The 19,236-nt window shown below is 40.6% G+C and overlaps 1 pseudogene; it reads right to left on the bottom strand.

The window, feature by feature from the left end:
- Positions 1-3,091: 3,091 nt before the first annotated feature.
- On the bottom strand, positions 3,092-3,604 carry LOC128107867 (TCF3 fusion partner homolog; annotated as a pseudogene).
- Between the last annotated feature and the right edge of the window lie 15,632 nt (positions 3,605-19,236).

Here is a 19,236-nt window from a genome sequence, read left to right as displayed (position 1 = left end):
TCTTGTTTAAAATGTTTGTGCAACTCATTTAAAAATGTAATGTATAATTAAATACAGATTAATTAATAGTCATTTATAATAATCAAACTTATAATCATGTTTTGTTAGGTTTTTTTTAGGTATACAGAGATATATTTCAGATAGATAGGTAATCTTCAAAAACTTCAAAGACCTACAGAATATGACATTTAAAATGTTCTAATAACTTAGACTTTTCATGACAGTGAGACACATCTGCTCCTGGCAGCACCAAATGTACTCCAGAGAAGATGATGGGCATCAAAGAAACTCCATATGGAGTTTGTTTTCTTTACGGCAAAAGCTAGACACATGGGCAAAGAAACTGTCCTTGCCTCAATTGCTGACAGTTACTATCCAAACTGGACCAGCAGGACACAAAAAAGGTGACTGCCAAGTTTTGCAAAGACAAAGTAGGGTAGTCCTTCAAAACTCCCTGCTCCACAGAAAAATCTGTCAGATGTGTAGGGCTGTAGACCAAAGATGGATGCCCCAATATTGCAGAGAAACTTTGGGTGACTGTCCAGGCAGCCTGATGTCCCTGTCATTAGATAACATTTCATCTTTCTGGAATCTTTGATAGAGTTGAAGACTAGATACTCATAGTTTTTTTTTTTTTTGCTTAGTTATGATAAAAAGGTAAATTGGTTATAAAACTTTGGACTCACCAAGATAGGATGGATAATTAAATGTTTTCTCTGATTTTGTCAAATACAAATAGACTCGATATTATAACTATAATTCTTACTTGATAACTGTCTTTTGTAATCAGATTTTTTTGTAACACCTTTCCTGTATCCTGCCTAGCCTGTAGCAGGTTATAAAATAAATCACTCAGAGGCTTAGTATTAATTACAAACTGTTTGGTCTGTAACTCACATAATCTTACTATGTTAAAGTTAAAACTTTCCTTTTTAATTAGACAAAAAGGGGGAAATGCTGTGGAATGATCCTCTTGTACACTGTAAAGATTTGTCACTCAAATTGGTTTAATGAAATGCTGATTGGCCAGTAGCCAGGCAGAAAGTATAGGCGGGTGACCAAACTAAGGATGATGGGAAGGAGAAGGGTGGAGTCAGGATTCACCAGCCAGATGCAGAGGGAGCAGGAGATGAATATGCCATGCTAATAAAGGTACTGCTGTGTGACAAAGCATAAATAGAAATATGGGTTAATTTAAAATGTAAGAGCTAGTTAGTAATAAGCTTGAGCTATTGGCTGAGCATTTATAATTCATATTCAGCCTTCTAAGTTGGTTATTTGGGACTGGGCAGTCAAGACATGAAAGCATCCATTATAAAAGATACTCTGCCACTCTCACCCTCTATCCCTATGATAGAGTCTGGCTCCCTTTTGGATTTTATATGGTTATTAATCCCTCTGAAAAATGATAGTGACCAGCCATTTCCCCTTTTAAGTTTTGTTACCTTTGTTATTTTTATTTATTATTTCTTCTTACTGGCAGTGACCCTTAACACATCTGAATCTGGCATTTCTCTATCCTGTGTGCACTGGATGATGAATTCACCTCCCTACATCTTGCTCTTGCTTCTCTGCTGAAGGTGAGAATTAAAATTCTTCTTACAAAACCAAGTTTTAAAGCCTACAACTTTAATTCATCTTATCATTTCAGGTCTCTTTCTCCTGCCACATTCAAAGCCCCATTCTTTAGCTAGGGTTCTCACTATCAGCAGTTGCTCTGCCTCCCAGAGAATTTCAGTGTGACTTATCCATAACCACCTCCAAAGTAGCTCTAATATCGTGTGGCATCATTCGAACTTTTAGGTTATTTTTTAAAATCATCACCTTGATTTAATGTATGTATGTATTAGTCAGGGTTCTCTAGAGGAAAGAACTGATAGGATGAATATTGGTGGCTTACAGGCTGTGGTCCAGCTACAGCTAGTCCAACAATGGCTGTCTACCAATGGAAAGTCCAAGAACCCAGTAGTTGTTCAGTCCATTAGACTGGATGTTTCAGCTGGTCATCAGTACACACTGGAATCCCAAAGAAGTAGGCTCAGATTCCATGTACGGATGAACTAGTCAGTGGGAGTGAAGGCAAGGTGACAAAGAGTAAGAGCTCCCTTCTACCATGTCCATTATATAGCTGCCACAGGAAGATGTGGCCCAGATTTAAGGTGGATCTTCCCACCTCAAAAGGTCAGGGTTAAAAGTGGGTCTTCCCACTTAAAAATAATTTAATTATGAAAAATCCCTCACATGTGTGCCCAGCTTACTGGGGCTGGTTCTCTTCTTCCACAGTATTGGGACCCAGGGATTGAACTTAGGTCATCAGACTTGGGGACAGACACCTCTACCCACTGAACCATCTCACCAGCCCAACTTTCAGTTCCTAAGTTAATTTTGTCCCCAAGATCCTAAGAAGCTGCTAACATTTTTGTTTGCCCTATCAGACTCCAGGCAAAGCCTGGCACATTGCATACATTTACTGAATGTTTATTCTTCCAATTTGATTTTGTAACAAATCATAATCTGCTCCATGACATCTCAAGGCTGGGGCTTTTTCTTTATAAGGACACTTTTAGATGTGGGCTCTTTAGAAAACTCTGTTTTGTTTTGTTTTTTCACGTATGACTTTATGGAACTGGGTTTGGGGAAATATTTTTAACATAAAATTGAAGTGGATTTGTCCTTTATTATGTTAGGATAAATAAATTAACTTTTCTCGTAGTTCTAGCTTAAGTTTTATTGCATTGTGGTCAGACGGATACATGGTGTGATTTTAATCTGTTTGAATTTATAAAGATTTCTTTTGTGTACCAGGATGTGGTCTATTTTGGAAAAGCTTCTATGGGTTACTGAGTAGAATGTGTAGTTTTTGACGTTTGGATGGAACATTTTATAGGTACCTGTTAAGTACATTTAATGTATGTATGATGTCAGTTAATTCTTTTGTTTCTTCTTCTTCTTCTTCTTCTTCTTCTTCTTCTTCTTCTTCTTCTTCTTCTTCTTCTTCTTCTTCTTCTTCTTCTTGTACAGATGACCTGGACAAAGTGAGAAAGTGGAGTATTGAAATCACCTGCTATTTTCTTTTATTGTTGGGGAAGAGTTAGTCAGTGGGTAGACTGGCTAGGGTAGGTTACAGTAGCAGTTTGTCTGGCCCTTGAGAAATGCAACTTGAATCCAAGGCCTCATCTGCTTCAAAACCAAAGTCTTCCCCAATCTTAATCACTGTTTGGCCCCAGCCTAACCTCCCACCTGCACTGGGGCCAGTTCTGGGGTCAAAGAAGCCCCCACCTGTGGTGCCCGCAATCTCTTCTGCCCACTGGTCCCCTTGCCAAGAGCTGGGCTGCTGGGATCTAGAGGTACCAGTGTCCTTTGGGATGGAGAAATCACCTCTTTCTGGGGAGGCTCCTTCTCAACATTGCCTGGGGTGGGGACATCGACGCCTCGGCTGCCATCATCCTCCAACACAGTGGTGAGCTGCTAGTCCAGCTGTTATCCCCGCAGGAGTCCAGCACCCTCATGAGACCTGCGTCCTGCTGGAGTCTCCAGTTGTCCTTCGCACCTGATGGAGCCTGTTCAAGACTCAGTCATTTACCCCTCTCTGTTCCAGCTCCATTTCTCCAGTCAGGAAACAAGACGCCTGAAATCACTGGCTATTAATGGATTGTTGTTAATCTTTAAATCCAGTACTAGAGTTTTTAGGGAACTGGGCACCCCTGACTTCGGTGCCTATACATTAGGATAGTAACATCATCTTGATTAATTGTCCCCTTGGTTACAATGAAGTGTCCCTCTTTTATCTCTTCTGATTAGTTTTAGTTCGAAGTCCATTTTTTTCAGATACTAGGATAGCAATGCCTGCTTGCTTCCCGATCCCATTTGATTGGAGTACTTTTGTCCATCCTTTTACTCTAGGGCAGTTCTAGCTTTAAAACTGAGATGTGCTTCTTGTAGGCAGTAGATAGATGGATTCTGTTTCTTGCTCCATTCAGTCCGTCTGTCTTTTGATTGGAGAATTGAGGCCATTTATTTAACTAAGTTATTGAAATATAAATTATTACTGAAATTTGTGTTAGTTGTGGTCATTGTTTTGTTGGGTCTTGGTAGTGGGGTTTGTGTTCTCAGTGAATATATATATATATATATATATATATATATATACACATACATATACATACACATATATATATATATATATATATATATATATATATAAATTATGGCTTCCTATTTTTCCCACGGTCTCCCTACTATGCTCATTTTTCTCTTTAGCCCTGACTATTGCTTCCTCCTTAGGTTTGATTTGTTGGATATAATTTTTTTCAGGCTTCTTATGTAGTAAAAATTTTTTATTTCACCTTTAATTATGACAGATAGTTTTCTGGATATATTATTTTACATCGACTGTCATAGTCTTTTTAGGATGTGGAATAGTTTGTTCCAAGCTCTTCTGGCTTTCAAAGTTTCCATTGAGAAATCAACTGTTATCCTATTACATTTCCCTTTATATGTTCTTTGCATTTTTCTCTTGCAGCTTTTGCAATTATATTTACATGTAGCATGGCTTACAAGTAAAACAATGGGCTGAAGAGATAACTCAGCAGCTAAGAGCACATACTGCTCTTCTAGAATACCCAAGTTCCATTTTCAGTACCCACATCATGCAGTTCACAACCACCTGCAACTCCAGTTACCAAGGACCCGATACCTCCGGCCCCTGGCATGTACTCACACAAACACACATAATCATGACAAAAGTTAAAATAAGTATCTTAAAGTAAAATTAAATATAATTTTTTTAAAGGCTAGCTATAATTTAATGGTACAAAATGCAAATTAGAGTTTAATTAAAACTATTTTGAAAGTGAATATGACAATGTAAACTATCTAGAATCATCAGTATATGACACAGGTAATTTTATAAAGCATTGTGACTAAGACAATTTAGTTCTGAATTACAGAGAAACAGTACTAAAACAAAGTGGACTGAAGAAAAAGATCCATGCATGAATGTTCATTTGATATATGTCATTTTAATTTAGGGAGAAAACATTAGAAAGTTCAATAAATGTTTCTGGATTAATTCAGTGTGTATTTGGAGAGAAAAGTGAACCTTGACCCTCAGCTCACCCTATAAACCAAAATTAATTAAACATAGATTATAAATTCAAAAGTAAAACAATATTTCTAAAAGAATATATTCTAGAAGAGCTTCTAGTAGTAATACATGTATTAGAATATAAAAAGGTCTAAACAGTGTAACAAAAGCACTAACTGTAAAACAAAAGGGGCATATTAAATTTATTCAAAATTCAGAAAGTCTCTTTTTTTTTGTTTTGTTTTTTCGAGACAGGGTTTCTCTGTGTAGCTTTGCGCCTTTCCTGGAACTCACTTTGGAGACCAGGCTGGCCTCGAACTCACAGAGATTCGCCTGGCTCTGCCTCCCGAGTGCTGGGATTAAAGGCGTGCGCCACCACCGCCCGGCTTCAGAAAGTCTCTTAACCAAGGGATGCCATGAAGAAAGTGGAAGGGGGCCTACGAGATGGCTTAGTGTATAAAGGTGCTTGCTGACAAGGTTGGTAACCTGAGTTCAATCCCCAGAACCCACATGGCAGAAGGAGAGAATTGATTCACATAGGCTGTCCTTTGACCTCTAAACACATACTGTGGCACTTGTATAGCCCTAAATGAATGAATGAATGAATGATTATTAAAAATAAGAAGTGAAAAGGGGTGTCACAGTAGCTGACAACGCTCTTACATTTAGAATGTGTAAAAAGCTCATGTGTCACGAAAGGACAGAGCTCAGTTTGGGTAGCCTGCAAGAGGATTGACTTGCTATCTCACAAATTGTTCTTAATTATCCTGCTCGTTAGGTACATGAACATTAAAAGCAGGACACCTATTGTCACCCGTAATGACTACAACAGAGGGTGAGCAACAGTAAACACAGTGGAGTTCGTGGAGCAGCCATAACCCTCTTGTGTTGCTCGTGGCAATTTAATTGTGTAACCACTTTGGGAACATGTTTGGCCTGTGCTATTACACAGCATTTCTACTCCTTAGCAGATACAAAAGAGAAATTGTTATCAATGCTAACCAGAAAATGCGTGCCAAAATGTTTGTGGCAGATGTATTAATTAAAGGCAAAACATTGGAAATACCAGCAATAAAAAGGATAAACAATGGTCTTTTCAAGCACTAAAACACCCTGTGCCATTTTAAAAGAGAATGAGCTGCCATTATACCAAAGAATGTGGATGAACTCCACAGATATAATGTGTGTGTGTGTGGGGGGGGTTATTTCTATGAGATTTGTAGGTAATTCACTCATCTTTGCATTACTGTCATAGAAAGTCAGAAATAAAAAACCAGTAAGAAGAAAGGGTTAGCATTTCAGAAGCTTAAGCCCATGGTTGTTTGACCCTGAGATTTTGAGTCTGTGGTGGCACTGTGTCATGAGAAGAGTGTACTTCCTTCCAGTGGTCTCACCACCTTCCAGCAGTAGCACAGGCTGGCAACCAAGCCTTCGACTGGGCATTTGGGGGACTCTTCACCAAACTATAACATCAAACAAATCAATGTGAAGTGTGGAAAATCAGAGTGGTCACCTCTGAGAACTAAGGTACTGGCTGCAATGGAGCAAAAGAAATTCTCTACCATGAGCTCACCTGTGAATTCACAGGTGTGTGCCTTAGTGAAAATTCTACACACTGTGCATTCAAGATTCATGCACTCTCCTTTTTTCCTTTTTTTGAAAGTAGATTCTTTTCTCATATAATATGTTCTGATTATAGTTTCCCTTCCCTCTGCTCCTCCCAGTTCCTACCCACCTGCCCACCCCTTCCCTCCTCTCCCCTCCCCTCTGGATCCACTCCCTCTCTGTCTCTCATTAGAAAAGCACAGGGTTCTAAGAGATAACAACCAAACATGACAAAATAAAATATAGTAAGATAAAGCAAAAAAAAAAAAAAACATTATATCAAAGTTGGACAAGGCAACCCAATGGGAGGAAAAGAGTCCCAAGAGCAGGCACAAGGATCAGAGACCCACTTGTTCACACACTCATAAAAATACCAAGCTAAAAGCTATAATAAATATCCAGAGGACCTGGTGCAGACCCACGAAAACCATGTGCTTTACTGCCTCAGTCTCTATGATTTCTCCCCGTTCTTATTACCACAGGACCAGTTCTCTCACCTGCCCCAGGTGTTGATAGGCAGGGTGGTGGGGATGGCTTCTCCCCCCAGCCCATGTGGCTATGTGGCAGATAAGGGTTAGGTCTCCCACCAATGGGTCCTCAGGGTTGGTTCACCTGTGCTTTTATCAATAGGGTCATCTCTGCTGTGCTGCCTAGACAATGTGCAGGGCTCTCCGCTTTCCAGTGTGTTGCTCCTGGTCAAGGGGTCAGCTTCCTCACCATCTCACTCCGCTCCCTTCCTTTCTCATCTTTTCAGATTTGCCTCTGTCCACAGGTCCTGAACCATTCTCATTCTCCCCTCCCCCATCCCGTCCCATAAGACACCACCATACTGTACCTCTGCTTGCTCTGATAGTGGCCTTTTGGCTGGTGCTGTAAGGTGGGCTCTTGTTTTCTCTTTGGAGCCCAGGGTGGGCATCCCCAGGCCTGTGGGTGGGTTTCTCTATCTCACTCAGGTCGTTGTGATGCAGGGCTGAGCCATGAGTCCTCATATAAGGAAATCCTCAGTGCCCCAGCACTTTCCCTCCACACCAGCTACATGGCGTGGGGTCAGGGCTTGGCTGGGGTTCTGCTGCAGGTCAGGGTTACAATCCCTTGCCCCTGCTGGGCTGCATTGTGACCTTTGCCAGTTCAGACCTGGGTAGGGTCAGTGGCTCCTGCTTGAATGCCACCCCACCACCACCGCCAAACTGAGAGTCCGGGTGGGGTGCTCTCTTTGTCCATAGTCGATTCAGTACCCTCCTTTTTTTTTAAGACTAGTAGTGTTTGGATTTACCTTAGGTCTCTGGGCTATCTACTCTCTGGTTCTCGGTAATCCAAGCAGTGTTGGATATGCATTCCACCTCGTGAAGTGGGCCCTAAATCAAGTCAGATATTGGTTGGCTACTCCCACGAGTTCTGTGCTGTCATTGTCTTAGCATATTATGCAGGCAGGACAGACTGTAGGCAAAGGTTTTATGACTGGGTCAGTGTTTAATTTTCCTTTTGGTTGCCTGCAGAGTACCTTCCCATACCAAAGACACTAGAACACAAGGGTGAAGGCTCCGTGTAGGTACCAGCTTGACTTCTCCATGTTCAATGACTTGTGTGGGTATTGTCCTCAGCAATGGGGCCCCCCACTGTCAGTTTGCAGAGAGCAATCCATTGACTTAGTAACAGTCTGGGTTGTTTGGGGATTTCCCTCTGCCAACAACTCAGTTGAATGCAACCCAGACCCAGTATTGGAAGCCTCTTTGGTGACAAGGGATGGCCAGTTGAGACTCAGTATTTCCCATTGTTAGGAGACTTCATTAGAATCACCTTCATATATTTAGGAAGTTTCCACTGCACTAGGTTTTCATATCATCCCTCAAATGCCCCTCAATTCCAGTTGTCTCTCCTCAAATTTTTTCCTTTCCCCTATCTCCCCCCAACACTTGTTCCTCCTGTTCCTGTCCCCACCTACCCATAGTCCACCCATAAAATCTATTCTATTTCTCCCTCCCAGGGAGATTCATGTGTCTACCCTAGACCCTTCCTCTATACCCAACCTCTCTGGGTCTACAGATTGTAGCTTGGTTATCATTTAAATGAATACGTACTCTTTTTTTTTTTTTTTTTTTTTTTTTTTTGGTTTTTCGAGACAGGGTTTCTCTGTGTAGCTTTGCGCCTTTCCTGGAACTCGCTTTGGAGATCAGGCTGGCCTCGAACTCACAGAGATCCGCCTGGCTCTACCTCCCGAGTGCTGGGATTAAAGGCGTGCGCCACCACCGCCCGGCGAATACGTACTCTTTATCTTTCTGGGTCTGGGTTACCTCACTCTGGATAATTTTTTTTTCTTGTTCCATCCATTTGCCTGCAAATTTCGTGATGTCATTTTTTCGACAGCTGAGCAATACTCCATTGTGTAAATGTACCACTCTTCTGTTGAAGGATACCTCAGTTGTTTTCAGTTTCTAGCTATTATGAATAAAGCTGACATGAACATATCTGAGCAAGTGTCCTTGTGATAGGGTGGAGCATCTTTTGGGTATATGTCCAAGAGTAGTATACCTGGATCTTGAAGTAGATCGATTCCCAAACTTCTCAGGAACAACCACACTGATTTCCACAGTGACTTTACAAATTTGCACTTCCACCAGCAATTCTTGAGTGTCCCCTTATTCCACATCCTCTCCAGCATGAGCTGTCACTTGTGTTTTTGATCTTAGCCATTCTGAGAGGTGTAAGATGGAATCTCAGAGTCATTTTGATTTGCATTTCCATGATGGCCAAAGATGTTGAACGTTTCTTTAAGTGTTTCTCAGCCATTTCAGATTCCTCTATTGAGAATTCTATTTAGATATGTATCCCATTTTTAAAATTGCATTATTTGGGGTTTTATTTTTGGTATCTACACTCTTGAGCTCATATATTTTGGAGATTAGTCCTCTATCTGATGTGCAATTAGTTAAAATTTTATCCTATTCTGTAGGCTGCTGCCTTGTCCGAATGGTGATGACTTTTGCCTTACAGAAGCTTTTCAGTTTCATGAAGTCTCATTTATTAATTGTTGGTCTTGGTTGCCTGTGCTATTGGTGCTCTGTTCAGAAAGTCTTCAACCATGCCAGTGTGCTCAGTGCTATTCCTCACTTTCTCCTCTATCAGGTTCAGTGTGTCTGGTTTTATGTTGAGGTCTTTGATCCACTTGGACTTGAGTTTTGTGCAGGGTGATAAGTATGGATCTATTTGCATTCTTCTACATACAGACATCTAGTTTGACCAGCACCATTTGTTGAAGATGCTTTCTTCCAGTATGTATTTCTGGCTTCTTTATCAAAAATCAGTTGTCCATATGTGTGTGGATTTATGTCTGGGTCTTTAATTGATCTGTTTTTAATCCCAATAGATGTCCAGCAGATCTTTTGTAATGGGAGCTGTTTGAGCCATGCCTTGAAGCATTGCCCCTAGTGAGGCAGCAGGTAACTGTTACACCTGCCTATGACCTTAAGGCACATGCCCCTGGGGTGTGGCCTCTGGGGGGGGGCTTAAAACCTGGGATGAACTTACATGGCACTCTCTTCTCTCCCTCGTGGTTTTGGATGCTGGGACGGATCAGGGCAGAGCTCACCAGAGAACAGCACTGGACTGTGCCTCAGCCTTCCAGGATCCTGTGACAAATTCCTTTATTATCTTGTGAGTTAACCCCCAAATAAATTCCTTTGATCATTAAGCAGACTCCATGGATTGCTAGCGATATAATCTCATTAGTCTTTTATTGCTTAGGATTGTTTTTAGCTATCCTGGGTATTTTGTTTTTCCACATAAAGTTGAGAATTGTCTTTCCAAAGTCTGTGAAGAATTGTTTTGGAATTTTGGTGGCCTCTCCTTAATATTTTTTTTTTTTTTTTGCCTCTCTCTTCCTGACTTCCACACCACAGTACAGGCTATTTACTCTTTAGAACTCAAGCTGAGAGCATGTTCAGCTCTGATAGTCCTCTGGTGTCACATAAAACCTTCTCTTCTGAGTCCAAGAAGTTGGGCTTTATCTGTTTCTGCTTACTCATCTCAGACAGATATACAGACATGCTGGCCTTTATGAGCACTTGGGAAAGTGTGTGCTCTTAGAGAAAGTATATAGAAGACTCTGCTGTAGTCTTATCTCACATTCTCAATCTTCTTTCCCCAAGAAATAACAAACTTAGGAAACTTTAATATTTTTATCTGGTTGCCTATTTTTTATATAGATTTCATTTTTTCTGGTGTTGCCTTTGCTTCAGTATTTTTGCTCTTCTCTCTTTTCTCTCCATCAATATCTACTGTACTTACTAAGACAAAGAATGAGCTGACTGTGATTTTTAGAAAGTATTTACTTTTATTTTATTTATATGTGTATTTTACTTGTTTGTATGTCTTGCCACATGAGTGTAGTGCTTATGGAGTCCAGAAGAGGGCGTCAGATCCTCTGGAACTAGAGTTACAAATGGCTGGCTCTGAGCTGCCACATGGGTGCTGGGTACTGAACCCAGGTCCTCTGTAAAAGCAGCCAGTGATCTCAACCACTGAGCCACCTTCCCAGCCCTTTAATTGAATTTTTAATAGAATTTTTAGAGAAATTTTAGTTTTACAGAAAAACCAAGCAGAAAGAAGACAGAGTTCACATACCCCCTTCCTCATCTGCCTATGTTCTCCCTTATTCTTAGCATCTTATGTTTGTGTAGTATAATTGATGAGCTAGTATACATGTATTATTGTTATTATTAAAGTCATTAAGTTGTAATAGTTGACATTAAGAATTTCTCTGTGTACTATATACATTGGTTTTGACATATGGGTAACACCATGTAGCCACCATTAGAGGATCCTAAAAAATAGGTTCCTTGCCTTAAAAAATGTTCTGTACACTATTAATTTGCTTAATTCTTTCCCTCTCCAGCCCACACCAAACCCTTAGCAACTTTAGATCTTTCTACTCTGGTCTTTTCAGAATGTCATATAGTTAGAATCATCACATGGTATGTGTCCTTATACACTGTCTTCTTTTACTTTCAATATGAACTGTTTTCTCCAAACCTTTCCTGACTTGATAGCTCATTGCCTTTGATCACTGCCTTTGTCATTGTTTGGATACTCCACAGCTTGATTATCCATTCGCCTATTCAAAAACACCTTGATTGTTTCTAACTTAAACATTCATCTATAAAACTTTGTAGGGAGAAAAAAAAGTTCTCTCTCATTTAGGTTCACTGAATTATCTGCAAATTAAAATAAAAGATGAAGTTAAAAAGAAAAAAAATTTAGATGTTCCTCAACTTAAGGCAGATTATATCCAAGCAAATATTTTATAAATTGAAAATATACTAATTTCAAAATGCACTTAATATCAATATCACAGTTAAGTTCGGCTTTCCTTAGACATGCCTAGAACACTTACATTATCCTGCAATAGAGCAGTGTCAGCTAAAATAAAGCCTATTTTACGATGGCATGAATCTCGCATTTACTTTATTGGACACTGTAATAAAAGTGAAAAATGGGGGGATTGTAAATATTTTTCATCATTAATATGCATTGAAAGTACCCCGGGCATGCAGAATGCTTAAAGCCTTGAATTCCAATTATTTGATGGACAATGTGATGCCATAGGAACAGGGTCATCTATTTCTAGCTGGGAGCTGGAATTCATTACTGTGGCCCAGCACCACGAGAGTACCATACTGCATGTGCCTACCCTGGAAAAGATCAGAATAATCTATGGTTTCTACTGAATGTAACAGGCACTTGAAGGACTCTTCTGCTGAAAGCATCTGCTCATCACTTGAGCTTGCAGATGCCTGGTGCTTGATTAAAAGCAAGGTAAAAACTTGGCATCTCTGCCTTCATTTTGCAGCTGTCTTTTTTTTTTTTTTTTTTTTTTACTCCAAGCTGTGGGTCCAAATCCTATTCACTTCTGCACATAGACATGCTAATCACTTAAACAGTGTTCACCTAGGGCTGGGGAGATGGCTCAGCAGATAAAAGTGCTTGCTGCACAGGCTTGCTGAGCTGAGTGAGGATCTCCAGAACCCATATTAAAGCCAGACACAGTAACACAAGTGTCTGTAACCCAAGCAAGCCTATGGGAGGCAGAGACAGAATTCACTGAAGCTGGAGAGCAAGCTAGCCTGGCTTATGGATATGGAAGAGACACTTTCTCAAACAAAGACAAGGACTGGCACCCTGAGATAGACTCCAACCTCCACATGATCTTCCCCCTTCAGTACTGAATTCACTAAAATAAGAGTAACTAAGAATTTTCATGATGTATACAGACACTAAATAATCAACTGATTATCAACCACCAGCTTTTATCATGTACCATTTCTGATCAAGTGGAGCAGCATTTAGAAGTCTCCGTTCATTTTCTCAAGGCTGAGGGGTATGCAGACGCTGCCTCGATCACTGTTTCTCCTCTTCTCTGTTCTTGAGTCTTTACCTTCCCAGCTAGCCTCAGGTTTCACTAGAAGGAGCCTTGTGGTCAATTATCTCACCTGGTATCCACTGAACCTAGAAGAACCATAAAGACTGATGAACTAGACCACAGTTGACCAAGACTGTTTGACTGCATGCCTCACATTAACTCCCACTTCCGTCTTTATTCTCTGTAATCCCATGGGGATTTCCAGAGTGGAGGGTGCTCATTCCCCAGTTCCTTCCTACTATGGCCAAATTGAATAAATTCATTTGTTATTTCATAACTCCTCTCTTTGATAAGATTATCAAGATGGTAGGTGGCTAGCCTGAGCTACCAGAACCCCCAGAAGCAAGATCTCTGGTGTAGTACTGATGCAAAAGGAGATAGCAGTTGGTCAGATGGTTTTAGGGAAGGGGACCCTGAAAGTAAACAGCATTTTATTTGCTAAAAGCCAAAACGCCTTGCCCCTGTCCTTGCTGAAGGTCAGAGTTGCCAGTAATGTTCAAACCCAATGTCTTTGGTTCTGTCTTAGCCAAGGCTAGGTAGGGGTGCCAAAATGAAAGTCTGTTTTTTCATTGTCCATTTTCTGCTAAATGAGGAGCCCTTCCTGGAATCTATACATGAGGACACAAGCGAAACAGCGAGGAAGTGTATGGTCACCTGAGACTGGGTCTACTGGACTCACCAGCTAATCTTCCCATGCCTTAGTTTCTGCCATAATTCCATAGATTAACAGCGCCGTGGCACCCATTTGGGGAACTCATTTGTGCTATCCTGGTACCTTGCTTTCTTTCTCCTAAACTCCTCCCTATGTATCTGCAGTAAAACTCACTTCTAAACCCATTCTCCCATTATCTATGCATTTCATCCTTCGAATTTTTGAGGCCACTGACTTCAGTGACAATTTTGTGAGACCATGTATCTGGCACTCTAGCTCCTTAATTAAACCCCACCTAAGATGAGAAAGAAAGCCTCCATCCAACTTAAAAACATCATACTTTTCCCATTTCAGTACTAGTCCCCGTGCATATGACATTCTAAGGCAACCATGGTAAATAAAGGGCAGGATTTTGCATGCACATAGGGCTTCACAGGAAAAAATAATAATAAAAATCCAAACAGACAGTTAAATATGAGGCTTTTATACTTTTTTTTAACATGTGGCAATGTCACAAAACAAAAGAAGGAGTTTGGCTCCCGGGAACAGTAAATTATGGAAAGGTAAATACGTGGGGCAAACGTAATTGAAGATGAGTATTACTTTAGTAAAGTCTGTTCCCGCAGACTCGTCTGGGCACTAACTCTGTCTCCTGTGATGAGGGTTTCTCCCCCTGTCCCGGCACAAATGGAGTGGAACAGGCTCACCCACGTGAAGCGCTGCTCAGGTCCTGCTTGTTTCGTCACCCGCTGCTGAGAAGAACCCTCTTTCAAGCAGTGGATTTGGGATGGCATCTCTAATTCCCTTCAGCAGCTGTAAACACTTGTATGCAGGTTATTATTATGAGGATGAGTTTTCAATTCATTTGACTAAATACCTGGGGGACACAGTTTTGGGATCGTCTGTTAAGACTGGGTTTAACTTTGCCATAGAGTAATCTTTTTGACATGCTAGAAATAAAAGAACGAGGTACATCTTCAAGATAACAACTTGGAGATAGCCTTTATCCCGTGGTTACTCCACTTTCACTCGTTGGCAAGGCTCATAGTTGAAAAGCTTTTTGTGTTGTTGTTGTTTTTGTTTTTCGAGACAGGGTTTCTCTGTGTAGTTTTGGTGCCTGTCGTGGAACTCACTTGGTAGCCCAGGCTGGCCTCAAACTCACAGAGATCCGCCTGGCTCTGCCTCCCGAGTGCTGGGATTAAAGGCGTGCACCACCACCATCTGGCCAGTTGCAAAAGTTTTAACATTTTGTTCCTTACATGTCCCTCATGAAGAACACTCTAGGTTCTTTTAACAATGACTCTACATCGAGTAGACCTGGGCATAACAGACCCAAAAAGCTTCCATAGAGTTCTGTATGCTAGGTCTCCATCTTCTCTTTGGCTTAATGAGCCTTGAACTGAGACACCTCAAGTCTGGATATGGCATTGTCTACTTTCCATGACTTCTCTGCAACTGCTTTGCCACAATTAACCTCCCATCACCTCATTTTCTCATATAGTAAAACAGTGATAACAGGGATGGATGAAGGGACAGGCATGGAAGGATGGGCTTGAGGAGGTGATATGTGAAAAAGATGCCGAGCAGCACCTGGGACACAGGAAAAAGTGGACAGAAGTTGACTTTCCACCCATTATCAAAACTATGCAATTACTATATTACACTTCCTTTGCTACTCCAATGGACCCCATGAGGTAGTGTATATTTCTTCCCAAGGGACCAAGAAATCTCTACAAAAAAAGAGACTACAAATTCCTGACAAGTCTTGAAAAGACTTCCAAGAGTCAATGCCAGCCTGTGATATTCATTAGGTGTAGGACAAAAATAACCCTTGCTGGCCACTCTCTTGACGGCTTTAGTCCTTTAATGTATCATGGTCTACGGGACATTAGCCTTTTAAATAGGGATTCCATAAGCTGACATACAGGAATTAGCATCAAGACAAATTTTAATCACTCCAAAGGTTCACACCCACATACCCATTCACCTACTGCATGAAATGCCAGCCTCCCTGCAACACAGGAGGTTCCTGCCTTCCCACAACATAGCCTAATTCTTCCAAGGACTGGCCTCAGAATTCACTCTCTTTACATTACAGTGGTATGTGAGATCTGTGAGGACCACAACGTTCAGCAGAAGAACATATTGTTGGAGCCTTGTGAAAACAAGATGGCTTTTTTTATGAGTAAGAGTGTAAAAACAATTTTCCCTGGTCTTGTGGGTCTCAAAAACATATTACAGAGATTCGGTTGTGTATTAAAGCTATACTTTGGCCAAGGGTCTGTCAGATGGAAAGCCATTTATTATGGAATATTTAGTGTTATCCAGTTTTTAATATTTCAGCTGTCTTCTGCTATGAAATTTTTGTGTGCCCAAATACTATAGACCATTTGGCAAACAGCTAAGCTTCCCAGACCTGCTGAATTTCTAGGTAACTAACTCCCCAACTGAGCCTAGAAGACAAGCAGGCTCCTAGATGCATAGCTTTGTTTCTTGTGCAAATGAAGCTCAGACCATTCCCTTCCTTCATGCCTAGGGGCATGGCAGAGAGGCTGACTGAGAACAACAGGGCTTTTTGTATAACCAGGTGCAATAAGGACTGAAGCAGAATTCCAGAAACACAGAACCGCATGTCCAGAGAGAAGAGAGGAACACAGAGGTTCAGTAGAGGGTAAAACAGATCTCTTGTAGAGTTTATCAGGGCCAGGGATAAGGAGCCAGGAAGGATATAGATGGAGGATGAAGAAATGGAGGATGAAGTTCAGGCCAAAAGCATAAGAGCTTACTAAAACTATGAGGACAGGATAACTGGGACAGAGAGGAGCTGAATGTGAGGACAGGGCTGAAACTGTATAGATAGAATTGACCTAGAAGAATAAAGTGAATGGACTAAAGAACTCAGCGTGCTTAGATTCATTTGATATCCCTCAGATTAGTATCCTTAGCCGCTTATAGCATCTGTTCTGGACCCTGATAGAAGTCTCCTCAAGGCAGGCACTTGGGGGGAATTTGTTACCCTGGAAATACATCTTTAGCTGTATTAGCCCTTCCTACCACAGGGAGTGTCCAATCAAAGTGAAGTGACTTCACAGTGAGCAGAAGTGCTGAGATTTGCTGATTATGCCTAGGATATGTTGAGTGCTTTATAGCTAGCCTTGGGCTTTAGTTTCAAAATAAATGATCCGTCCCTCTTGTCTTGCTAGATGGCTACAGAGGGATTAATAGGCATTTAAATGGACCAGTATTATGACCTTCTGCCAGCCATAGGTACAATATTCTTTTTTCAGGAAAGTTGACCCTCTTAATTCTCAGAGTTTTATTTTCATTGTCAACACAAGAAACACAACTCTCATCTCAAAAGGGTTGAAGAGATAATTTAGTTTGAAGCCAAATATGAGTGATGATGACCTGGGGAATACAGATATAGCTTATCTCAAATTCCGTGTCTCAATAAGCTAACAGTTTCATGAAGCTTTTATAATAATGGAACAAAGAAAGTCAGAATGATGTTTTCTTGTCTGTTTTTTGGGGGGGGTTGTTTTTTTGTTGTTGTTGTTTTTGAGAAATAGGGCCTTTCTCAGCTCTTGTTGCTTAAACCAGGATGCTAGAATCCCCAGTCAAAAGCTATCAAAGGCACCCTAAACCAGTGGCTTCTGAGTTTGTTGTCTCATTCCCAAAAGGATAAAGAAACATGAACAGAGAATAGACAGAGAAAATATAGACTTGTAAGGAAACTAAGCAAGGTTTGGCTTGGTTGGTACTGGAAAGCTTTGAACAATGTAACATCAGAAGCAAAAATCATGTCTATGGTAACTATTAAGACATTTAAGTGCAAATCTCTCTTGATAACCCATGCTAGCACATGGATATATCCTACCATTTTTCTCTTTTTATTAATGCCTATGCTTTAACCTATATGAAAATGTTTTCTTAATAAACCTCAACTTGCTTTATACTAACTCATCCTGAAATTCTTTACTGTGGCCAAGTGAAGAACCCTGGTTTCACCTGAGTAGAGGTCCCTAGGAAGAAGAAAAAGAAAGAAAGGCTGCGTGGGCAGGACCTGTGCCTCCTCTACCAGGCCCTGTTGCCACTGACATACCAACAATTGCTATAATCTCATTGTAAGACAAGAAACTAAAGAAGCATTTTTTCTCTTCCTATAGGAATACTCCTACAGGAATCCACACCTACAGGAATCCACGCCTACAGGAATACTCCTACATGAGTACTCCTGCAGGAACACTTGCCCTACAGCAATACTCTTATAAGGAATCCTCATCCTATAAGAATCTTCATCCTACAGGAATCCTTGCCAATGGCTTCATAGTCTGCATTTTATAGTTTCCTGTACCACAGGAACTGTGTGTTGTTACAACAGAGCTCAGAATTCTTAAGAGATGAGTCTTGGCAAATTTACGAATTCCACAAATCTAGATGCCATTATAGCACAAAATTTCTCTCATAAAATATAGTCAAGTATTACTAAAAACTCTAATTGACCCCTAAAGACCTTTATAATTCTATAAACAGGGCAATAGACTCATTTATAAAGCCAATAATACAAATTCTGTCTGGAAATTTTATTGAAACAGTTTGTGAAATTGCCTTTCCTTATTGAGCATGTGGTAAATGCATTTGTACCATAGATCCAAGCCCTTGCCGATGTGGCATTTCCACTCCATAATTTATCTCAAACTTGTGCTTTTCTATATAGATCTATTTTTCTAAGATTTTTTTAAAACTTTTTCTTTCCTTCTATGTTAGTGCCATTTACTGCTTGATTTCTGTATTTTTCCCTATTCGTTCCTTTTGCTTACTGGGAATATTTACACAAGATCCAGTTTATTTTTCACCAAAGGTACAAGAATGGAAAGATGCACAGGGAGCCATGACATCAGGCTGAACTTGGGATGCTGAATAGTCTCTAGCATGGATGAGTAACTCACACTATAAAGCAGCCATTTTTCAGTGTTTTCCTGTATAGTGTCCTGTAGCTGAAGTTTTCCTGGTCCTGCCTGGCCAATGGTCAGGACAAATCTCTCTCACCCACCTATCCCACAGCTGCTCAGACCCAAGTAAACACACAGAGACTTATATTACTTATAAAATATTACTTATAAACTGTATGGCCATGGCAGGCTTCTTGCTAGCTAGATCTTATATCTTAAATTAATCCATTTCTGTAAATCTATACCTTGCCGCGTGGCTCATGGCTTACCAGTATTGTTACATCTTGCTTCTCATGGCGGCGGCTGGCAGCATCTCCTGACTCAGCCTTCTACTTCCCAGAATTCTCCTCTCTGCTTTATCCCACCTATTCTATACTTCCTGCCTGGCTACTGGCCAATTAGCGTTTTTATTTATCAAGCAATTATAGCAACACATTTTCACAGCATACAGAAAGACATCCACAGCACTTCCCCTTTTCTTTTTTTTCAAAAAGGAAGGTTTTAACTTTAACATAGTAAAATTACA

This window comes from Peromyscus californicus, unplaced genomic scaffold (assembly GCF_007827085.1).
Source record: "Peromyscus californicus insignis strain IS unplaced genomic scaffold, ASM782708v3 Scaffold_12__1_contigs__length_115047231, whole genome shotgun sequence".
NCBI classification, from domain to species: Eukaryota; Metazoa; Chordata; class Mammalia; order Rodentia; family Cricetidae; genus Peromyscus; species Peromyscus californicus.
Note: the sequence above shows the minus strand (reverse complement) of the source record. Positions and strands in the feature narration are given on the sequence as shown.